Below are 25141 nucleotides of genomic sequence, written 5' to 3'. Positions count from 1 at the left end.
GGCCAAACCAAATCCAGCTCAATCAAGTCTGATCCTTCAAGTGACACAAACTCATCTCTGAGCTGAAATCAGACACTGAGCATTTCTAGATGATTTATCCATGGGTTTGGTTTAAGTGTGTGATGCTGCACTCCAAGCCATCCTGTGCTTGTACAGCTGCAGGAGTGCTGAGCTGAAGATCCCCCTGCAACGTTGCCAGAAACAAATACAGGGATGTACCAAACATGAGGGAGAAAAGCAGAAGCTTTCATTTTGGGATGTCCATAAGGATTGAAAACAGAGTCCTCAAGATGGAGAAGAGGCAACATCTAATACATGCACAAAGCAAGGGGGATGTTACAAGATTACAGGGTCCTTCTTGGTCATTTGTACTTTAATGATAGCTTGGTGTTAAGGCACTGTTCTCAAAAGCACCACCTCCAAATACTGTCAGTAATCTAGATGTCATTTCCAATATCTCAAATCAGCTTCTTTCCTCCTCACAGCTTTCCAGGCATCCTATGGGTTATGGGTGGAATTGAACGAGCTTTAAAGCTTTAAAGCAGATGTTATGGGATCCCTTTCTATCCTCTTCATGTCCCTGGCACTATGTATAGATGCTTGTACAGTTATGAGTTGGAAGCTGAGTCCTCCCCATCTTCAACTCTGCCATAGAGCATGGAGCTGGAGGAAAGGCAGATTTGGAGGCTTTGGAAAACATGGTGGCACCTTCATCCTCAATTAATGAGTTATCCCATGAGCAGCACAAGAAAGGGTTTAGCTCTGAAGTTTGTGCTGGTTGCTTTGCTGAAGGAATCCCCCTGTATCTCAACCACCACTTTGCAGAAGCTGCCAGCATGCTCCTGAGTGCAATTTTGACCACCTCCCAGCTCCAACCCTGTCAGTGAAGACACTGAGCACAGCTCAGCCTCTGAAGCAGATGTTGCACTGTTTGAAAAGATGTGCTCTGGAAAGGGAGAGCGCAGGATAAAATGGGGCAGCCTTCTTTTGCAGCAAAAGGGTGTCTGAGGTGTGAGATGCTCTTAAACCAGCTGGAGGAACCAGTTATAAATGGCAGATGCTGAGATACTTATTAAAAGTCAAGCAAGGAGCATGAGCAGTGAGGTGACTTGTAATCCTTGCTGGCATGCACTAGAAATTAAAATGAATGAGCTAGAAATAAATGGTTTGGCACTCTGACCCGCAGCCCAACACACCTCTGCCTATGGGATTTAGGTGTAGACAGAATGAATCCAACACACTGACCTATTTGGGCATGGAGGTAAGACCCACAAAGGACACCTCACAAGATGAGACACGGTGCTGCTGCTATTCACTGGTTCACATCCCCACCACCTGCTTTTCCCTCTGCCTCAGAGGATGCTTTGAGGGACAGAAGAAGCTCTGAAAGCTGCTTTAATACCAAGGGAAAGACCTTTTCCCCTGGAGGGTAGTTTCAGGTGCCCAGCTTCAAGGATGCAGTTTTATCTCCTCTCATCCCAGACTGGCTCCTCTGAACTCACCAGTGACAAAGCTCTTTCCCTTGCTGGAAAGATGCCGTGTTTGTGTGTCAGACTAAACAGCTGTGCTTTTAAGCCCTGGCTTTTCAAATCACATCTAAGTGTTTGGAGGGGGAAAAATCAACACAAACTGTCAGTTAGGGGAGTTTTATTAAACAGAGACACAGTTATTTCTTCCTGCCCATCCTCCATATGATCCCTTCTCTTCCCCCCCAACAGCAAAATGCAGAGAGGAATAAAACTGGACACTTTCTGCTGCCAGTGTTTGCCTATTTAGTCAGAGACCAGAAACACAGCGTGCCTTTGGCATCTCCCTGTTAGGTCTCAGTGTGGTGAGGGGCACAAAGACAGAAGCCAAGGAATGAGTCTCCATCCTTGGACCTGGGCAACGGGCTCTGAGTGGCTCTGCTTGAGCAGGGTGGTTGGATCAGATGTCTCTTCTCACCTCAACCACTCTGGCATTCTGTGAATTTGTATCACAAAAACTTCATGTTGCTTTTCTAGCACCCACTGCTCAGGATGAGCCCATCTGGAGAAGGCTCTCTCCTCACAGCCCAGCACCATGTCTGGCTTGTCCCTTGGTCCCTCCAGCTCCTAATGGCCCAACAGCATCTTTATGCAGGATGTTTTTTGCTTCTTTTCCATTTCAAAAGACCTGAGGTGTTACAAGAGCTGTGATGTGGCACACCAAAACCAGGAAGTTAACAGCTTGGCAGGTAACAAGATGAGTCACACAAACACAGGAGCACATGGGGCCATTTCATAGAATCACAGAGTGGTGGGGGTTGGAAGGGCCCTGCAGAGCTGCTGCAGCCCCAGCCCCTGCTAAAGCAGGTTCCCCTGGCTCAGGGGGCACAGGAACGTGTCCAGATGGGGTTGGAAACCTCCTGAGAAGGAGCCTCCACACCCTCCCTGGGCAGCCTGGGCCAGGGCTCCCTCATCTCAGCACCAAAGGAGTTTCTCCTCCTGTGCCAGGGGCACTGCCTGTGTGCCAGCTTGAGCCCGTTACCCCTTGTCTTGGCACTGGCCACCACACAACAAACACTGGCCTCATCGTCCTGACATTCACCATTCAGGCACTTGTAAGTTTTGATGGGTCCTTCTCAGCCCCCTCTTCTTCAGGCTGAACAGCCCCAGGTCCTGCAGCCTTTCCTCCTCACACACATGTTCCATCCCCTGATCATCTTGGTGTCCCTGCACTGGCCTCTCTCCAGCAGTTCTCTGTCTCTCTTGAGCTGGGGAGCCCAGAACTGGACGCAGGACTCCAGATGAGGCCTCAGTAGGGCAGAGCAGAGGGGTAGAAGAACCACCCTTCACCTGCTGCCCACACTGCTTGATGCCCCCAGGCTACCATTGGCTTCTTGCTCACGAGGGCATGTTGCTGCTCATGGTTAGTTGCTGCCCACCAGCACTCCCAGGTCTCTCTCCTGGAGCTGCTCTCCAGCAGTTCAACCCCCAGCCTGTCCTGGTGCAGGGGGTTGTTCCTCCCCAGGTGCTGGACGCTGTATTTGTCCTTGTTGAACCTCATGAGGTTCCTCTCTGCCCAACTCTCAGCCTGCCCAGCTCTCACTAACTGGCAGCACAGCCTCTGGTGAATCAGCCAGTCCTCCCAGTTTAATGCCATCAGTGAACCTGCTTGCATTTAATTGCACAAGCCCTACAGTAGCCAGAGGACTCAGTGAGGCAGGAGGAGGGCAATCCAGTGCCTCTTGTTCCCAGCGAGTGCATCCCTGGAGCAAAGTATTACCCACACCACACCTATGGTTCAAGGACCTGCTCGGTCACCGTGGTGTGGAGCCAGGAAGCCAGCCTGGAAGCAGGTGACAAGCTGGGAACCTGAGGAGAGAGGGAGTCCCAGCCTTTGGGCTTCACCATCACCTACATCCTTCCTTGCTGTGCAGAAGCTTAGGTTTCAGAGACAGCTATTGCTTCCAGCGTGCAAGAGCAACAGCATCAGCATCACTTTCTTTGTGTGTCTTGCTGTGTACTCACCTTCCCCCTCCCAGCCCAAGGGAGTTGTTACTCAGTCTCCTTCCACTCATTTTATTGAGGAAACCAGTGCAGGGATCAAAGGAGACTCCTGGGTGGGAGCAGTGAGACTTAATGGTCTTAAAGGTCTTTTCCAGCTGTGATGATTCTGTGACTCCATGATTCTGGCTGTGTAACCTCAGTGCCAGTACTGGAGATGCTGAAAAGGATTTGAATTGATGAAAGAGTTGGGTGACAAAATAAAAGGGTGAGCTTCTCCTTCTGCTTCTGCTCAACTGTCATTGCTCTGGGTCATCCTCAAGTGACCCTCAGGTTTTACTGGAAGAGGAAAAAATTGATTTAAAGCCTTAGCCTGGAAGTCCTTGGGTTGTGCTAGATGAAAGCAGCTCTACTTGGGAAGTGAAGCAACCACAACGAGGAGCTAAGTTCCTGCTGAGCAGAGCCCCAGCATTCCTGCAAAAAGCACTAACAGAAGTGGCCTTTTTTTCTCCAGCAAGACTCCAAAATGAAAAGCATCCCTGGCATTTGGCTATGCCATGGCCACCAGCAATGTCTGTGGTTTGGGTGGTAGAAAAACTACAGGTTCCCAGTGCAGCTCCTTGCCCTCCTCACACATCCATCCACCTCCCGTGTGGGTTTTGCACCAAAATCCAAACTAAGGCAGACAGAAGCGGACTTTTTATTTTTAATAGATACTTTGTAATGCTCTGTTCCTAAGTGCTCTTTAGCAGCAGTGGGAGGACAGGTCCTAGCCTGCTGCTTACTTGTATACTGAGAGAGAGAAGAACGCTCCCAGAGTTTTGCATCGCTTGCTCCTGGATGTTCAAAGGCATCTGTTAACCTGGGGCTGTATCATCCCAGCTCCTTCCAAGCAGGACTCCTCGTGTAATCATGATGGCCTCGAGTCAGTTAAAGGCAGGGCCCAGATTATATTTACCTTGGCATCTGATTGCCAAGGCTCTGCCTTCCAGAGTCCTCCTATTTCCTCCCTGAGTAATTAGCAGCATGTCGGTGGGGAGAAGAGGAATGAGGAACTTCACCCCTTTATTGCTGTGTCTTTTACCATTGTAGCCAAGTCCTCCACCAGACCAACAGCTGTAGTTTGTCACAGTATCAGAAGATACAGAAGTTATCAAAGAAAAATGAGATCCTTCTTTTTGGTGTCATGGGGATTACAGTGTTTCCAAAGATGAGGTCCAAGGTCTCCCAGATGTGCTGGAGCCAATAAACAGCACCATGATTCATTTGTACTCCATGCCAAATGGCCACAGTCTATCAGAACAATGTTCAGGAAGGTGAAATACCTGCTACATATTATTTCAGAAGAAGTTCCTGTTGAGGAAAAACAGACATCACTCCTTGCTGCTGCTGAAGAAAGTGCTCATCCCAGGCTCCATGAACCTTCCCTGTCAGTTCGCTGATGACATCAACCTGGGCAGGTGTGTTGATGTGCTTGAGGGCAGGAAGGGTCTGAGAAGGGCCCTGGCCAGGCTGGAGCCATGGGCTGAGGGCAATGGGATGAGGTTGAACAAGGGCAAGGGCTGGGTCCTGCCCTTGGGCCATCCCAAGCCCAGACCCCGCTCCAGGCTGGGGCAGAGGGGCTGGAAACTGCTGCAGGGAAAGGGCCTGGGGGGGTTGGTGCCAGCAGGTGAACAGGAGGCAGCAGCGTGCCCAGGGGGGCAAGAAGGCCACGGGCAGCCTGGCTGGGATCAGCACTGGGGTGGCAGCAGGAGCAGGGCAGGAATTGTGCCCCTGGGGAGGCTGCAGCTCCAGGGCTGTGTCAGTGCTGGGCCCCTCACTCACTGCCACAGGGATACTGAGGGGCTGCAGCGTGGCCAGAGCCGGGCACAGAGCTGGGGAAGGGGCTGGAGCACAAGGGGGCTGGGGAGGGGCTGAGGGAATGGGGGTGTTGAGCCTGGAGAAGAGGAGCCTGAGGGGAGCCAGGAGCACTCTCTGACACTCCCTGACAGGAGGCTGCAGTGAGCTGGGGTCAGTCTCTGCTCCCAAGTAACAAGAAACAACGAAATGGTCTCAAGTTGCCCCAGGGGAGGTTGAGGTTGGAGTTGAGGCAGAACTGTTTCCCTGAGAGGGGTGTCAGCCCTGTGCCAGGCTGCCCAGGGAGCTGGGGGAGTGTCCAGCCCTGGAGGGATCCCAAAACTGTGGAGCTGAGTTGCTGAGGGCCCTGGTTTAGTTTAGTGATGTGCCTGGCAGTGTGAAGTTGGTGGTTGGACTCGATCTTAAAGATCTTTTCCAACTGTAGAGATTCTGTGATTCCATCACTGCCATCCCAGACACAGCTCACTGAAACACGCTGCTGCCACGAGCAGTTGTCCAACTGACCCACATTTTTTTTTAAGGCCAGAACCATGTTATTTTCTTTGAGGGATAAACACTCATTGCCATGGTGCAAGGCTGTCTTCCAGCCCCATTCCCCACGCCACACCATCCTCTGCTGACCTATTTCTGGAAGCGCTGTGCTGAGTGTTCCTGCAGTGGGGATGGTGTTATCCACCTTGTAAAAGCCTAAAATTACATTGCCCTACAAAGAGCTGGGATAAATTGACCCCTCTAAGCAAAGGGGCTGCCAAGCTTTTATCTTCTCCTCATTGTTAAGTTACGTTGAAGCGGAATAATGAGCCGATATGGGACTACAGAAGGCAGTATTGGAAAGGCCTGCCTTAGCAACTCAATTGTATCTGTAAATGCTCACATTGGCTATTATATATACCTACTGATTTGGAAAGCTGCTTCTGATTTCACACTCATTCGACATAGGTACATTCATGCTTTTTGTCCAATTTCCACTCCCTATTATGGTGGTGAATTTAGGATGAGGAAGGCAAAACGACCTTAGAAGAGGCCGGTGGGTGATTGCTCCGGCCGCCTTTTCTTGCCCTTCAGCCAGTCTAGACATAAAAGTCTCAGGACACAGATGATTTCCGTTCTCTGCAGAGGCTTGGCCATGGTATGAATAAAAAATGGGAACAATAAGCATCAAGATGTGTCTAAGATTAGCAGTTTAAGTTTATAATATCCCGAGTACAACAAAAGCAAAGAGCGAGAGGGCCAATTATTTCAGAGTTACAAGATAAAAGGAAATCTTGATCAAAACTGTTATCAGGGGGAAAAAAATATTCATCTTTGTTGTGCTGCACTTTTGATACCAAAATAATTGTCATGAAATCACCACTTTGCTGCTAAGAACTAGCTAAACACACCCGAAGCTGCCTGGCTTGCTCAAGCCATCAATGTGAGAGTTGCTGCATTGTTTTCTGTTAAATTTCAAACTCCAGGGTATTTACCAATAGTTTTCCCTTTGTGGGCAAAAACCCTTCACTCCTCACGCAGAAAATAGATGGGAGATCCCATGAGATCTCCATGGGCTCTTCAGTTAGATGTGCATTTTGGGTCTCCAATGGTAGCAAAGCTGCAGCTCCTGGATTGTAATAAATGGATAATTGAAGAGGAGAACACCAAGTTGCATTTCTATTGGTGTTATTGTTATTTTCAATATAAACCTTAAACAAGGAGCAGAATTTGAATCAACAACAGTGGCAGAAAAATATTCCTCCTACTCCCAGGGCAGATGAAAATGTCCTTTAAAATACCAGGGGAGAAGAATATTTACACTTACTGCTGAGATGAGGGATGCAAAACTGGCAGGGGATCAGAGCTTATGCAGCATCCAGCTTCTGCTGTCCCTCACCACTGGGAGGATTCAGAAGGAATTAAAGCTGTCAGGAGGATAAAATCCCTGTCAAGGAGAATGGGCTTTTCCTTCTGAAAAGCCATCTCCTCCTCTGAGAGGAAAAAACTCAGATCCATCAGAAATCTGACCTTGCACTTGTGTCAGGGGATGGATGTGCTCTGAACACATCCTGCTCGTGAGCACGGATCCAGGGATGGTCTCTGCAGGCTTTTGCTTAGGAGAGGACACCAGAGATGGACATGCCCATCATTTGTGGTTCAGTCTCTCACAGTTGAAGAGGAAATATGAGCCCTGCAGCACAGAATCACAGAATTACAGAATCTTAAGGGTTGGAAGGGACCTGGGAAGCTCATCCAGTGCAACCCCCCTGCCAGAGCAGCACCACCTAGAGCAGGGCACACAGGGACTCATCCAGCTGGGTTGGAATGTCTCCAGAGAAGGAGCCTCCACAGCCCATCTGGGCAGCCCCTGCCAGTGCTCCCTCACCTCAACAGGGAAGAAATTTTCCCTTGTGTTTCTCTGGAACCTCTTGTGTTCCAGTTTATACCCATTGTCCCTTGTCCTATCATTGGCCATCACTGAGAACAGCCTGGCTCCAGCCTCCTCACCCCCACTCTTTACATATTTGTAATCGAGTAAAGATGGATGTTTTCATTCACATGACCTCAAAAATAGACACGTGTAATCTGTGTTTACATGCACCAACCTTTCAAGAACAAATATAACTGTGAAGTCAGCAACTGCAGAGAGCTACTGATCTTCTTCAGAGATGGAACGAGTCATCTTTCTTCTGCTGGGGACCAACTACAAGGTTTCCTTGTAGAGATTCCCAAACCCTGCCTCCTACTGCTTGACCACACCACAGACTCAAGCTAAAATTGTTCCTTTATGCAATGCTCTACAGGCCTCATCTTCCCTGCTCCAAATGCCTCTGTCTCGAGAACAACCTACACCAAACTTCAATCTGTCTTCTGAGTGCCTGTGGACAACGCATTCTCTCACCCTTTCACTCCTTCCAGGCCCTATAACCATCTCCTCCATCATGACATTTCCAGTTTGGCTGCAAAGTGACCCTTCCTAGGTAAGAAATCATCCTCAGACCTCTCCATTCCTCCCCAGAAATTCACACTATGCCATATATCTTTGCTTTTCTTCCCATCAACAGAGACAGCAATCACCTTGGTAAATAAATGTGGCTGGTGGTAGGCCAGTTGTGACCTTCAAGCCAAGAGCCAGTGCCCATAGAATTTAGCATTATGAGCAGGTCAAATCCTAACATGCTCCAAAAGGTTTTCTCTACAGCAACCTACATGATGACCAATATCAGAACAGAGGGGAAATAAAGTGTTCCTTGCCACTTATGTTCTGCCCCAAATTCTTACCCATTCTTAGAGCTCTGTACCATGGAGTAAATAGGAAACAGGGTTTCTTGGGAGTGAAAGCAAAGAAAAAGTGATTCCAATCTCAGTATTCAGTTATTAAGCTCTGGAACTGACACTTTACTGACATGGGAGAGTTTTGGGAGATGCCTCAAAGCTGCAGAGCAATCACTAAGATGGTCACACTCTTCTACATCTAGAAATAGTCAGAACTGGGGCTAAAAAGTCCTTCTGGATGTAAAATATTTTGGAGCAGCAGAATCACAGCCCAGAATAACATTAACCTTCTAACTAATGACCAATCCCTACTACCACCAGGCTCCTCACCAGTCCACCCCCCTTCCCCACCTCTCAGCAGGAGGAAATGAAAGCCATATGGACGGGGAAGAGATTGATTAGATCATCTTGTCCTACCCACCACGCAGCAAAGACTGTTCCCTACAAGAGACTTCCCAAATTACTCCATCCAGTTCTCACTTACAAAAATGCAAAGTGATGGAGTTTCCACCTCATCTCTTGGGATATTATTTCTCCCTGCAGCCTAAAGCATCTCACTGCCAGGAAGCCTTTTCTATCAAGACCTTCCTTTTGAAAATGTCTTCATTTCAATTTGCACTTCCCCTCTCTCCCTTGCATATGTGCATTTATGAACTAGACTAATTAAACAGATTAATACCAAAAAGGAATTACAATTTGGGAATAAATTAGTTGATTTTCCTTTTATCCTCTATGAAAAAAGCCCAACATGTCAAAGGAAGCCTGAGTGTCTCTGAAATCTTCTATTTCTAAATTGGTCCCACTGCTCATAATTACATCCCCCCCTCTATTCATACATGTTGCTTTGCTTTTCTTGCCTCCTCTCCTTCTTTTTTGGGAGGAGGGAAGGAAGGCAGAGAAAGAAATGAGAAAGGATGGAATAAGGAAGAGAGGGACCCATCCCATCAGACCAGTCTAATTGCTTGCAACACTTCCCAGGTGTATGAAAATGCAGGTTACAACACCAGCTTTGCCTGATGAATATTTCTAACCCCATTTTAGATGCAGGATCTGGGTTTAACCAACAACTGGCTCCTCTGCAGCAGGCAACAGCTTTCACTTCACAGAAACACCAAGGAAGAGAAAGGCTGACTTCTGGGCAAATTGAGGGTAGCAGCTTGGAAAAAGGAGCAAGGTCTGAAATGCTGCTCCAAAAAAACACCCCAAACTATTTTTTTGGTAACAAAAATTGGAACAGTTGCAAGAGACAAATGAACCCCCAGAGATTCATCAGGCTGGTGGTTGCAGCATCTGCTAGCAAAGGGTGTCACAAACACGATGGCTTTGACTGAAAACGTCCCCGAGAAAGCCTTGATTGGAAAACCTGGCTCCAATCTGCCAGTGCCTTCCCCAGCAACTTTCAGTAGAGGACTGTACACTCAGGCTACCTGTCTGATGGCCTGTTATTGGCAATAGCTATTCTAATTGATTCAGATTAGGGTTATATGGGGGCTTTATCATGACATCAATTCTCATCCTTTAATAATGACCCTTTGATCCAGGGTCCTGCCTCTGAGTCATCCAAACAAGAAAGGAAAGTGAATGACAATTAGTGCTTGTTACTTCCTCAGCCTGCACCTCTCAGCTTTCTCTTCATTATCAACTTTAACAAGTTATCCATTTCCAGGTAAGGCTGGAAAACATGTAAAAAAATGAACTTACAGGGAAAGATGATGACAAATGGTTGGAATTGTCCTCTTGGGTGTAGCTGCATGGCTTGACTTGATATGCTAACATTTGGATATTAATAAGCAATGGTCCCTCTTTTAGAGGTTATGCATTCAGCCTGGCAATGTTACAAGTAATTAAGGCTCTTCCCATCACACAAGTGTTCCTACTGCCTCCAATACCATTGTAGCTGATGTCCAGCTCAACTTCAAGTTTCAAAGGTCTATGCTCACATTCAGCAGTTTTGCTGGCTGGCTGTCTTCATTCCTTCTTGTTCAAAACATTTAACTGTGTGTGTACATCCTTTTAGTGTTTCACTAAATAAAAGCACTTTGCTATAGAATTCCAGAATCCCAGACTGGTTGGGGTTGGAAGGGCCCTGCAGAGCTGCTCCAGCCCCAGCCCCAGCCTCTGCTACAGCAGCTTCCCCTGGCTCAGGGGCACAGGAACGTGTCCAGCTGGGGTTGGAAACCTCCTGAGAAGGAGCCTCCACACCCTCCCTGGGCAGCCTGGGCCAGGGCTCCCTCACCTCAGCACCAAAGGAGTTTCTCCTCCTGTGCCAGGGGCACTGTCTGTGTGCCAGTTTGTGCCCATTACCCCTTGTCCTGGCACGGGAGGCAAGAGAACAAACCACAGAACAAACACTGGCCCCATCCTCCTGACATTCAACCTTTACAAGTCTTGATGGTTCCCTGCTTAGTCTTCTCTTCTCCACACTTAACAGCCCCAGTTCCCACAGCCTTTCCTCACAAGGAAGATGCTTGTGAAGTCCCCTCAGCATCTTGGTGTCCCTGCACTGGCCTCTCTCCAGCACTTCCCTGTCCCTCTGGAGCTGGAGAGCCCAGAACTGGACACAGGACTCCAGATGAGGCCTCAGCAGCTCTGGCAGAGCAGAGGGGCAGCACAACCTCTCTCACCCTGCTGCCCACACTCTCCTCAATGCCCCCAGGATGCCATTGGCTTATTGGCTACAAGGGCAACAAGGATCTGAAAGCCAAAGGGAGTATATTTGGTGGGAAGGCTGGTTCAGGTAGGCTGTTGGGAAGGCTGTTGAGAGTCAAGGGAGGGAAGCTCACACTGTAGAAGGACCATCTGCTTGCATTAGCAGCAAAGTTTATTTCCCACCCTTTGTACAGCATGGTCTAATACTTAAAACAATTCAGCTGACCTCAGCACATCCACATCTCCTGTGCCCTTTCTTTTTTTGACAGCTTCCCCTGGACGGGAAGTACAGGAGCATCCAAATCACATCCACATCCACCCCAAGGGCCAACTGTGGGGTTTTTTTTCTGTTTAAAATACAACTTATAGAGAGCTATAAGAATAAATATGTACTCTAAATGCTTAAACACTTAGTAAAAGTCTACGAGAAAGCTCTTGGAAAGAGGAAATGCATGTCCAAAGGGAAAGCCGGAGCACAAGCAGGCAGCCTGCCCTTCCTTCGCTGCACGTCCCCCAGCCTTGGCTGCAAGGCCCAGCAAGGAAGTGATTATAAAGCATTTATTTGCAAAATCACAGCCAATAAATCCAATAGCAACAACACCCTCCCTCGCATTACTTGGTGGAGGGGGGGAAGAAGGGGAGGCACAGGTCCAACAAGCAGGCAGGTGCAACGGCAGCAGCTCTCCTCGATGCTTTTAGTGAAGCAGAAGGTGCAATATTCGCCCAGGCTGTCCCCTAGAAAAGCCCAAGGGAGGCTTTGAAGGTCATGATATGAAAACCTCTGTAAAGGTTAAAAAGACTGGGTTGTCCAATGAGGAAATAAGTAAGGGGGAGTGTTGGAGAGAAAGAAAATGGTCCAGAAAAAGCCATCTCATTTCTCCTCCCCTTTCCTGGATATAAATACCATCACAAGCAGACCATAGGAAGCGAATCTGACTGCTTTGAAAATCACTGAGGTCAAAAAGCATGACAGAAGAAAGGAAAAAGGATTAAACAAAGGGATGATATAATCTACACAGCTATAATTCAAACCTTGGAGGTATAAATAGCTACACTGCAGGGTTCAAGTCAACCACTAATTCCCAGCACAGTCAGGAGGGGGGAGGCACATCCCCATCCCCACAAGCACATTCATCCCTAATTGCTCGGTTTTTCTGCTTTCTGACACCTTTCTTTGAAGTACCAAAGCTGGTAGTATCTCACAAAAGGCATTGGTGAGCCTGAAAATTGCAGGGATGGGCCTTGCTGCTGCTTGTTTGGGGCTGTGACAGCCTGTCCACAGTCCCAGATGCCTTTGTGGGTGCTCTGTACTAAGGGAAAAGGAGATGGGTCTAATCTGTAGGGACAAGAGACGATCAAAGCTTGGGATGTGTCAGTTTGACAGGAAGGGAAGCAGGACTCGGATGATGGCTCATGTTTCACAATGTTTTTACAAGACCTTAATTGCAGATAAATACTTACTGGGCTACTCAAATACTTCTGAGGACTTAAATCACTTCAGCAGCTCTGTAAATCCCTCTAGAAATACTCGTAGGGTCAGTGAGCATGATGCTGAGACAAGAGGAGCAGGGATGGAACCAGGCTCTTCTCAATGATGGCAGGACAAGGGGCAATGGGTATAAACTGGAACAGAAGAGGTTCCAAAGAAACACAAGGAAGAATTTCTTCCCTGTTGAGGTGAGGGAGCACTGGCAGGGGCTGCCCAGATGGGTTGTGGAGGCTCCTTCTCTGGAGACATTCCAACCCATCTGGATGAGTCCCTGTGTGCCCTGCTCTAGGTGGTGCTGCTCTGGCAGGGGGGATGCACTGGATGAGCTTTCCAGGTCCCTTCCAGAACTTGAGATTCAGTGATTCTGTGATCTTCAGCTAGTGGAGACAGTGACTTTCAGAAAGGGTCACCAAACCCCTCCTCCAGTTTTCTGTCCTTCCCTCTTGGCTTATCTTGATCCACACAGGGAAGGAGATGACAGTGATGGAAATGGCACCATATGGGTATTAATTCAGTCCCTGCAGAAGTCCCCTCTCCTCTTACATTAATTTTAGGGGAGAAATTGCCTCACTCTTCACCACACTACAAACTTCTGCACTTTGGTTCAAGAGCACCAAATTTAAACCCAAACCAACCATCCCTGGTATGTTTTGCTCATGAGATGCAGCACCCAACGTTTCGCTGCACAAGATGAAGATTACAGCCCAGTCAAAGACTTTATTTGGCCAACAACCTTCTTCAAGTAGCATCTAATCAGTCCCTAGTCTCTTGATGGTCCCCAGCCTCTGCTACACAACATGTGGGCTCAGTGCTCTTGTGGGCTCCTGTTCCACTCCCAGGGGTTGCTGTGGGTGCCCTCCGTGGGTTATTTCCTTCAGATATCCCTCTGCAAACTGCACTTGGGGATGAGTGGGAAGAAACAGAGTGCATGCTATCCTACTGAAATCAAACTAGCAACTTAAACACAAACAACATTTAGCTTACAGTCCTTGAGCAGAAGATTTGAGCCAATCTCTTTAAACAGCTTGAACTACTGAAGTTATATGGAGTAAAAAATGGCAGACAGAGTGTTGTTTTCTGCAGCACATGCTGCAGTTGGATGAATGCCATGCAGGCTGATGAGGAAAAATGACTTTGCTCCTTCTCATGAACACAAGTTGGACAAGTCACATCAAAACTGTGTCAGATGTAACAGAAAACTCACCAATAAAAATGCTTTAAAAATGATATATTTTCATAGTTATACAATCCTTTTGGTTGAAAAAGCCCTTGAAGCTCCTGCAGTCCCAGCCCTGCCCTCACCCTGCCCAGCCCAGCACTACCCCACGGACCTCAGCACCTCAGCTCCACGGCTTTGGGATCCCTCCAGGGCTGGGCACTCCCTCAGCTCCCTGGGCAGCCTGGCACAGGGCTGACACCCCTCTCAGGGAAACAGTTCTGCCTCAGCTCCAATCTCAACCTCCCCTGGGGCAACTTGAGGCTGTTTCCTCATGTCCTGTTACTTGGGAGCAGAGACTGACCCCCAGCTCACTGCAGCCTCCTGTCACAGAGTGCTCCTGTCTCCTCAGGCTCCTCTTCTCCAGGCTCAACACCCCCATTCCCTCAGCCCCTCCCCAGCCCCTTGTGCTCCAGCCCCTTCCCCAGCTCTGTGCCCGGCTCTGGCCACGCTGCAGCCCCTCAGTGTCCCTGTGGCAGTGAGTGAGGGGCCCAGCACTGACACAGCCCTGGAGCTGCAGCCTCCCCAGGGCCCAGCACAGGGGACAATCCCTGCCCTGCTCCTGCTGCCACCCCAGTGCTGATCCCAGCCAGGCTGCCCTTGGCCTTCTTGCCCCCCTGGGCATGCTGCTGGCTCCTGTTCGGCTGCTGTTGATTATCACACTGATGTTCAATCATCAGTGGGAAAAACCAAACCATCCTCGAGGTTTTTCGGTTTTAAAATTGTGTAACAGAAAATTCCTCCATGTTTTTGTTTCCAAGAACAAAGCCCAGGGCAAATCAACAGCTGGAAGGGTCTGAAAGTTGTGTTGCTGTGGGCCTTGCACTTCCCAGTTACCACCTGGTCCTGACCCACACATGTCCCGTTTGACAGACACAGCCATTGACTCTGTTTCTGGTGGCCAGTGACCATGGTTCCCCATCACCCTCACACAGACAAGTAGTGTTAGTAGTCAGGTTTCACCATCTAGGAGATCTATTGTGCTCTCATCAGAATGAATGATGTTGTGCTGGGTGGAAGGAGAACATCTAACTGTTAAAAACCCCAGTGAGTTTAAGACCGAACAGTTTAAAGCACATTCAGAACCTGAATTGCAGAATCTGATACAAAGAAACCATAACCACCAATATTTGGGCATGGATCTACCCAAACTCCTCACCCAGTCCTTTTTAACACTCTGGCTTTTCAATGAAAAGCAGAACCACAGCAAAGGGGAACTGAGGCTGACGTCAGGTTTGCAGATGTCTGTCCAAGCCACCTCCACCACTCTCACTGCAACACAGCGCTAACACTGGGCTTCCATTTTCCACAAGCCAGTCTGTTTTCCTATCCCACAGAAAGCTTTTCACCCTGGTTACTTTTGCTTTCTGTTTAGCTTCCAAGGGAGATATTTTGCACTTGGGAGGGGCTCAGAAAGAAAGTCTTGATGCCTAAGGGAAAGGGCTTCGTTTTCTTTCCTAATCCATTAATAAAATCGGTGTATGGATGAAGTCATTGACTTGGAGATGCTGAAAGGCAGAGCACAGGTTTTAAAGAGAACTCTTTGTTTTAAAAGGAAAAGTCTGGCTCTTGGTGAAGACAAGCAGTCAATCAGTTCCCTTTCACTCCAAAAGGATATTGAGGGGCTGCAGTGTGGCCAGAGCTGGGCACAGAGCTGGGGAAGGGGCTGGAGCACAAGGGGCTGGGGAGGGGCTGAGGGAATGGGGGTGTTCAGCCTGGAGAAGAAGGGGCTGAGGGGACACAGGAGCACTCTCTGACACTCCCTTCACAGGGTATTGTAGTCAGATGGTGGTCAGCCTCTACTCCTGAGCTACAAGCAACGGGACAAGAGGAAACGGCCTCAAGTTGCTCCAGGAGAGGTTTAGATTGGAGACTGGGAACAATTTCTTCCCCAAAGGACTGCCCAACCCTGTGCCAGGCTGCCCAGGGCCGTGGTGAGTCCCCTTCCTGGGAGGGATTCCAACATTGTGTAGCTGTGGGGCTGAGGGCCGTGGGTTAGTGGTGGCCCTGGCAGAGCTGGGGGAACAGTTGGTGAGCTTAAAGGGCTTTTCAACCTCAGTGATCCTGTGATTCTGTAATTTCATCCCTTCTGTGACTCACAAAAGTTTATTACAATTATCATGATTACAGCATAAGAAAATGAAGTAATTTCATTACAAGCAAGACCGTGAACCACTGAACAAGAGCTTCTCCCCCTGCTAATGCTCAATATACAGGGCTGCTTTGGTTATGTTTATAAAGCAGGGACACTCACAGCACAGAATGAGGACCAAAGGGGATCCTCAGCGCCCTGCTGATGATCTGCATCCTACCACTTCATCAGCATTTTCAGCTGAGCAACTGATAAAGATTAATCATCACCTTCAGCAAGCTGACAGCCATTCAAAGAGCAGAGAAAACAGCCAGATTAAATACAATGAAAACCCTTAGAACACCTGTGTGAGGAATGCAAACAGTAGGGTCTAGCAGATGAGATCTTTTCTTATTAAAGGGCAGATAAAATTGAACCAGGGAGCAGATGCTTTAAAGCACTTAATGCAGAGGAGGAAATGTGTTGCCATCCAACATCTCACTAGCACATCTTCCCAAATGATACATTTCAGGCCCTAGTCAAAGCACATCAAAATAAAGAAACAGCTATTAAATAGGTTTGGATTGAGCTTCTGGCTGGGGCTCAGTAAACAGACATAACAGATTTGCCTCCAAAGCAAAACAGCCTAACTGGGGAAGGAGCCTCCAAAAGGAGGAGGCAGCATCCCCCAGCAAAGCTCTTCTTCCAAACCAGAGGTACAGGGGGCTTCTCAGTTTGCTTTTGTGCCCGTGGACACCTGTTAGCATCCCCACTGTAACACTTGAGGGTGGTTTTGATGCTGCTGGTGGCACCTGAGCCAAGCCAGGCACAGTGGGAGCTGGGCTGGCAGCTGAAGAGCTCAACATTTGTTTCCTGTGACCGGTCATTTGAGGAAACAAACCTTAATTATGCATAATTTTGTGTCTGAGCTCTCAAGACAGCAGACTTGAGCCTCTGACAGCTCTGGAAAGAGGCAGAGCAGCAGCGGGGTGTTGAGGTTGTCTTGCAGCCCAGCACTCACAGGGTGCTGCAGGACCAGGGCTCTGCCTTTCTTCAACAGCAGTAATTTAAACAGTGGTGACAAGGCAGCGAGGCAGCCAGAGGCACCTGGTTTGTGCCCCTGCAGCTGAAGACCATGAGCCGTTGCAACTGGAGTTTCAGAATGGTTTTCTGACTGTAACTGGTGTCTTTTAGGGGACATCTGCTCCAGCAATGGAAGGAAAGCACACCAGCAGACTCCCTGTCCTCTCTGGGTGGCTCAAGCTGCATGTTCATTTGGAGATGCAGACTCAGAAGAGACCATCCAGGCAATGCCACCACTCCTGACATGGCCCTTCATGAGGAACCCCAGGTGCAGGGGTCATCCCTGGAGTTCCTGCCCTGGTTTGAGGAAGCACTGATGGGCTGAGCTCCATCTCTTCCAGATAATTTCCTTTTTGCCCATATTTCACTCTTTCCCTCCACATCCTTGTTACTCATGATGTCCCACCATCTGCCTTACCATGTCTTTCCATCTTTGGGCTGAAGGAAGCGAGACACTGAGTACTCTGGCAAGCACCTGCTCCATGCCCATCACTTCTTTCTCCCACACATCTCTGAACACATCTCTCCTTTCTTCTGGCACTTATCAACACAACGTGCATTCTGACCAACTGGTCTCCTGCCCAACCCAGCATCAACAGGTACTCATCTTTCTGCTGCCTAATCTCTAGGATCATGTCCCTCTCCTCCTCCCTCACACCTCCTGGACTTTTCCCTGCATGGAGGAACACTGCACATAGTAATCCCAAATGCAGCTGGCAGACACCCTCCTGCTCAGTCACAGCCCCACCTCAGAAGCTCACTTGGTAGTTCAGATGCCACAACGTGCTCTCATTTTGAGGGGAGAAAGCAACACTTAATCCCTAAAGCTACTTTGTCTCAAACACAAAGCTTTTTGCAAGAACTAAGGCCCTGGTTTCCTTAGTGGTGTGGTCTTGTTGACCTCTCCAATCCCCTGCATGAGACTGGAAGCTGTACACATGAATGTTGGGGTTCTTAATCTTTGAATTAGGGTGCTTTTTTAAAAAGACCTAGTTGAATTTATAACCTACACAGTTCCTCCAGTTTTACAGCAGTTTGACTTTATGCTTCCTCAAAGCTTAGAGTAAGTAAGAATAAGACCTAAGGTTGCTCAGAACATCTGCAGCCAAGCCAGCATGCTGTACCACTCAGGCAACTTGCAGTGGGGAAAGGAAAGAGCCATGCAGAAGGAAAACACAGCTTTATTGCAGTATAAACTCTACCTAGATTTGGAGCATTTTACCTTCAAGAGCTTTTTCCCTCCCTCTAGCTCTTCAAAGAGCTTCACAGTCTTGCTGAATCGCTCATTGAGGCACATGCACCACATCAAACAGAAGCAGAACCTATCCAAGCTGCAGATGGCCCCTGTCCCAAAAACGCAGCAGCAAAGCTGTGTTGATTGCAGGATTCATTTCCTTAAGCATTGTACACTTCACCCAGTACACCACCCTCCTCCTGCACCAAACCAGAGTCAATTATACAGTGGGCAGAAGCCCTGTGGGTGCCACAGAAGATGGCTGAGAAAGAAAATACATCTAGCAAAACACACCAACCTTCATGGGTATCTAGAAAACATATTTAAAAAGCAAGTTTGGGAATGAAATTCCCTGTCACTGAGCAATGGTCAACCAAAGACTGAGGGTGATGGCTCAGGCTGCCCAGGAAGGGTGTGGAGGCTCCTTCCTTGGAGGTCTTAGAGACCTGCCTGGGCATGTTCCTATGTGACCTGATCTAGGTGACCCTGCTTCTGCACGGGGTTGAACTGGATGATCTCTAAAGGTCCCTTCCAACCCTACCATTCTGTGATTCTATGAAAAGCTAGTTTCCCTCTAAAACTGTCCTCCTCCTTGGTCCCCAGAACACCCTTTCACATCCCCCAAGAAATAAGTTACCTCCTTCCCCAGCGTTCCCGTCTCAGCTCCGCGGGTACTGACCGTCCTCTCTCTCACTCAAAGGGTTGTTATATATGGATGAAACTCAGAGCAACTGGCTGGGCTGCTGAGACTGATAAAGCATTTTCTCTCAGAACTGGAGGATTTACGCATCAAAAGCTTTTCTGCCTCTCCCCAGCTGCAGCAGTTTACCTGCTGCCAGATATCACTTCCCATGAAACGCACCTACCTTTGGCCAACATGGGCAAAGCATCGTGGCACTTGTCTGCTCTCCCAGAGAATAATTAATGAATTATTCCCCTGTACATCCACTTGAAAGAAGAAAAAGAACCCAACCCAAATATTTGGATGCCCTTAGAATGACTCTGTGTGAAAAGGGAACAGGTCCCTGACTAAGCACCAACAGTTCCTCTCAGAGAGATCATCCACATGTATAAATCCATCTAACCACTGGAGCTGTCAGAGGTCCAAGTGTCACTTGCTAAATTCCTGATGCATATGTATTTTTTCTCTTTCTTTTTAATCACTGCATGATCCACAGAAGAATTAAACAGCAATATTAAAGCCACTGGTGAAGGAGAGAGGAAAATACAGGTGACGCTGCCAGCCTGAGGACAGGGGATTTCCATGCTGTGCTCTTGGAAAGATCTGATAGCATTGATATATTTGGTTTAGCTTTCAGCAGGGAATTTCAAGGATTTGAACACAAAATCCTTCAATTACATCATGAGAACTGAGTTCTGGAAAAGGAGGTATGACAAGCTAATGTTGTTGGCAACCACTGACCTGTCCAATCCCATCGCTGACCTGCAATGTGGCTGACTGGATGTACTCCTGAAGCCTGGATGTGGTTTACAGCACAAGGCAAGGTCTTGGAGCAAGAAACTATTGGTTATAATTCCATAATTGTGTGGATTAGGTTTATGTCAGCTGAGACCAGATGTTCTCCTCTGTCCCCACCAGCTTCAATGTCCTCTACCTTTGGCACCATGAAAAAATCGTCACTAAAGCAGCTGCACTCATGTCTTTACCAACAAACCCAAAGCACACCTAATGAATTTCCTCTCCTTGTCTTAACCAGGCATTTCTGCCATCAGGTCTCTCCATGGTTTTAAACACTGCACAACTGATGGAAGCTTCCTCTGTTCAGGGAGGCCACTGTCACCCAAAGCTGGGCTTGTTGAAAGCCCTTCGTCTGCTCTTCTGTTTGCTTTCCCTCATCAGAAAGCAGGAATCTTCTTTGTTAACACACTCCCAAAACAGTGAGGATAGGAGGCTGGAAATCTAACATCAGCAGGAAAGACACCCTGATAAAGCAGGGATTGAAAACAAAGGCCACCTCACACCAGTCCATCCTTCAGAGGATCTGAATCTTCACATCTCTTACACAATGCTGATCACCCAGGGCAGGTTTGTCTGGAGATAGTAAGCACTGCTTGCTCAGGAAAAGATCCACTTTGAGCTGTAAAAACAGGCATTCAGATCTCCTGATGTGTTATCTGAAGGATCTGTTTCACTGAAGGAGATGTGGACCAACACAACTCTTTCCTGGGCCCAAAGACAGGCAAAGATGTGTTTGAAGCCATCAACGTGAACAAAAACCAGTTCCATAGATCCAGGTCCATCAGTATCACCAGTAACTGTGTTTAGTTGCAATGACCACAGCTTGATCTCCATGGAGACATGGTATTGAGGAAGCCCTTCAATTTAGCAAGCAATCACCATTAAAAACCTGAACCTGGGCTGCAGCTGCTGCCTGCAGCCCTCCTGAAAGCTGAAGCTGTGGTTGTTACACCCTGCAGAACAAAGGCTGAGGGCAGCACCCATTTGGTGCAGTTTCCTGTCTGATTCAGGTACAGCAGTTGCTGGTATCAGGTTTTCAGGAGTGAATCTCAATAAAAATCACAGGCCTCAGAGCAGTTGGTGTCTGGGTGCTGATAGTTACACCTAATCAACATAAAGATGAAGTCTTCCTAAACAGCTGCAAGAGGAAACCTGCTTGCAGAACAAGCTACTGACAAAACCCATAAATTACTATCCAGGGAGATAGTTGTCAGCAATAAGGTGGAGGGTGGATGTGTTTATTTATACACTGCAGCTCCATGTAGGGCTTGCAGGTCCTGACATGCTGCCTTGGTGTGGTTTCTGGAAGCAGTTACCTCCCTCACACCCCCAGCTTCAACAGCCCAATGCTGGAGGTGTGTGCTTGCTACTGAGGGCTGCTGAAACACTCCATCCACATCCCAGGGTATTTTTAGGGTGCAGCAGGCCAGGCCAGGCCAGCTCACGTTGGTGATGTGAAATTCCATGGAGGAGTTTGAAGTTTCATAGGAAAGAGGTATAGAGAAGTGCCTCTGGGACTCAGGAGCACCAGTAGTTTGTGATTTCTGGTCTCAGGGTAACCTCAGAGTTTCCAAAAACCACTCCAAGGGTCAGCCTGCACGTGCACAAATGCCAGCATTTGTCTTTAAAGGGACCTTTAAAGATTTGAGGAGTACAGCTGGTGGCTTTGACTGAAACTACAGGAGAAAATCTTCCAAGTGGGGGAAAAAAAGCTCTTCTTGGCCTGCTTACCACCCAATGCAAAGGCCACCAGGATGATCCAGTGCAGGACTGGGATGGGTCCTGACCTGTCACCTCTTCTCCTTCACTTCTCGCTCACAACTGCATGAGAAGTGATCTTCAGTGAGAAGATCAAGCTGCTGCACCACTGCATGTATTTGAAGAGCAATCCTTAGAGAGAGGGAACAGCTGGAGGGGATGGAGCAGTGTAGCAGCAGCAGCACTCCAAGGACAAATTCAATTTCAAGTTACTAGGGGAACACATACCAGAGGAAGGAGCCAACCACAATTACTGACTCTTATCTTGCAGGAAAGATCTTTCAGTTATTGTGGGTAGCCTGAAAACATCAGCTCAGCGATCCGAGCTGCTGGAACCCGTGAGGAGAGGAGGAAACCACACGTGTGAGGCTCTTCTGCAAATCCACAGGGCACAGGAATCAGCTTGGCTCCCACCTCCCAAAAGGTCAATGCAGCTGGAAAAGGCCCAGGGAAGAATATGGATGGTCCCAAGGTAGCAAATGGCTTCAGATGGACTTTGTTGAAATAATACACGTGGCTTTAGGACTCCCCTTCTGAAGCTCAGCACTGCACTGGTATTGATATCATAGAATGGTGGGGGTTGGAAGGGACCTTTAGAGATCATCTAGTCCAACCCCCCTGCAGAAGCAGGTTCACCTCCATGATATGACTGTCACCTCCATGCCTGGATGGTTTTCTGCCCTTTTGAGTAGCTCACTGTAAGCCTGGACTTACCTCCAACCACAGGCACAACCGTATCACACTCAAAAACCCCACTGGTGCCTGGACACACAGCCCAAACAGCATCTGCATCAGCTGGCAGTTATTAGTCAGCATATCTGGTAATGTTCTGCACATTCAAATCACAGAATCACAGAATGGTGGGGGTTGGAAGGGCCCTCTAGAGATCATCTAGTCCAACCCCCTGCTAAAGCAGGTTCTTCTCAATCAGGGGGTACAGGAACATGTCCAGGCAGGTTTGGAAACCTCCAGAGAAGGAGCCTCCACAACCTCCCAACCAAGGACCTTTAGATGCAGATGTCTCAACACAGTGCCATGTCTCCATCTCATCAGATACTTTGCTCCTGTGACTCTCTGGTGCTCTTCCCCTCCCAGGACCACTCACACAAACTGTGGGACTACTAGTGCCTCACTCATCTCACTGCTCACACCTGCACCTGATGCTCTATGTCATGGGGATTTGGTTCCTTGTTTTCTCCTATCAAAGCCCATTTTTGAGAAAACAAGTACATCACACAAAGTATTTTAGATGAGCATCCCAAGCATTTCACTTAACCTTGTCTAGTGGCTACTAAAAGAAAAGAAAAGGATTCAAACAAAGTATTTAACACCAGCAGGTCTAGTCAAGTTATAAGTGAGGATGAGAGGTTTAGTATCTGAGTAGGATTTTGAGTAAAATAAAAAGCTTGGCTTCCTCCAAGAAACCTGGTTTTAAACCACCCAAACTTCAAGTGATTCTTTCATCACTCTACCTATTCCTGTGAGACATTGTAATCTGAAATCACAGAATCACACAGTCTCAAGGGTTAGAAGGGACCTGGAAAGCTCATCCAGTGCAATCCCCCTGCCAGAGCAGCACCACCTAGAGCAGGGCACACAGGGACTCATCCAGCTGGGTTGGAATGTCTCCAGAGAAGGAGCCTCCACAGCCCATCTGGGCAGCCCCTGCCAGTGCTCCCTCACCTCAACAGGGAACAAATTCTGCCTTATGTTGCTCTGGAACCTCTTCTGTTCCAGCTTGTCCCCATTGCCCCTTGTCCTATCATTGGCCATCCCTGAGCACAGCCTGGCTCCATCCTCCTCACACCCACCCTTGATGTGTTTATAAACATGAATGAGGTCACCCCTCAGTCTCCTCCAAGCTCCAGAGCCCCAGCTTCCTCAGCCTTTCACCACAAGGCAGATGCTCCACTCCAGCATCTCTGTGCCCTGCACTGAACTCTCCCCAGCAGCTCCCTGTCCTTCTGCAACTGAGGCGCCCAGAACTGGACACAATGTTCCAGATGCTGGATAATTGGGAGTTTGCAGCTTGAACGTTTCTTCTAAATGTTGGCTTCTTGCTTTCTGCAGACAGGCTGATGACACTGCAGCTAATTTGCTTAATTAGTGATTTACAGAAAGATCTCTCTACAATGACTTGGAACCCTTCAAACGAAACGCTTCAAGTGCAGAATCGAGAGGCCATCAGTAATGATTTATTTCACTCTCATTTCCATCAGCAGCTCCTGTGATTGATGTTATACCTCCCAAACACAAAGCTGAACTCTCAGAGAGGCCAAGTATAACTGTCCTTAGTTTTTCTTAATGAGAGGATGCTAGAAAGAAGTCAGTACATAAGATAAACAACATCCAGATGCCATCACACAGCCCAGAAGTTGCTTTCCCCTTGATTTCAGTGCCTTTACTTCTAGCCCTCTGTCTCTCCTCCCCCTGAGTGCTTGGCTTTTGCCAACTGCTCTGTCCAGGCACATGAACCCTTCTCCCAGTGGGTGCTCTGGTACTGTGCAGCAGAGGGAGAGGCCTTGCACAGATGTTCATTTTGTAAGAAACAATAATTCATGCAAATCCTCGCTCCAAGCAAATTCCACAGTGGTGCATCTTATCGCAAGCCAAAAGTACAAATACATTTGAGAACCGTAAACCTGTGTGAAAAGAATTTGCTCTTGTTGCAGCTTGAATTTCCTCCTTTCCCTCCAACTGCTCAGCCACTCAGTGAACTACCAGACACCAAACTGCAACCAAACCACTAATTCCCCCCCCCGTGCTAATAAGAAGTGTAAACCCCAACTGCAACATAAAGCAAAGCTTGTGTTAAAACAGGAGAGGCACAACACGTTACAGGCTTACAGCCTGAACAAATGAGAGAACAAAATCCTGGCCAGGATGTTGGCCTCACCAAACATCTCAGCAGGCTCCAAAGCAGAGTGTTCAGCTTTGCTGTATTTTGGGTAGCTGTGGATGGAGGAGGTTTGATACTTTGGTAGGAACTCACGGACAGTTCTGCTGCCTACTTCTAAATGGAATTGAATGAGTGTGTGGAGCAAAGCCTGGAAATGCATTTGTTTTCCTCTTCACTGAGTCAAGATGACTTTTTGAGGTTTTCTGACTGCAAAGAGAAAGGCTGACTCACATTTTCAAGTCTATATAGTGACCAAGATGAACACCCTCTTTCTTACTTCACAAACAGGCAAAGAGCAGTGACCATCACACCACCCTGGTGATGCTTCCAAGCGCAACAGCCACGGCAGAAATGACCCAGCAAGACAGCAATCCAGATGTCAAAGTATTCTCAAATCTACTTGTAAATACATTTAACTTTGCTCACATTTGTATTTTCCTTGCCAAGTTTGCCCAACAGTCCACTGCTTTGAACATGAGGGATTTTCCTCCGTTTCATTAATCAGAACCGAGTGCTCTCTGGCCGTGTTTGGAGAGGGACCAGCTTTCCACAGAAGCTCAAGATGATGAAAACAAACAAATAAGTATATTTTTAGGGTGGTTTCTTCTTTTTTCTTTTCTTTTTTTTTTTTCCAACTCAACCACTCCATTTCAACAGAACAAAAACATCCCTGTGCTGAGTGCTCTCAG

The 25141-nt window shown here is 48.0% G+C and overlaps 1 protein-coding gene across 4 annotated transcripts in view; it reads right to left on the bottom strand.

Moving 5' to 3' along the window:
- The window catches only part of PTPRA (protein tyrosine phosphatase receptor type A), a 129664-nt gene that overhangs the window by 41675 nt on the left and 62848 nt on the right, over positions 1-25141 (bottom strand). The window lies entirely within an intron of this gene.

Source organism: Colius striatus, chromosome 3 (assembly GCF_028858725.1).
Source record: "Colius striatus isolate bColStr4 chromosome 3, bColStr4.1.hap1, whole genome shotgun sequence".
NCBI lineage: Eukaryota > Metazoa > Chordata > Aves > Coliiformes > Coliidae > Colius > Colius striatus.
The sequence above is the reverse complement of the archived record's forward strand: the minus strand, read 5'-3'. Positions and strand labels throughout refer to the sequence as shown.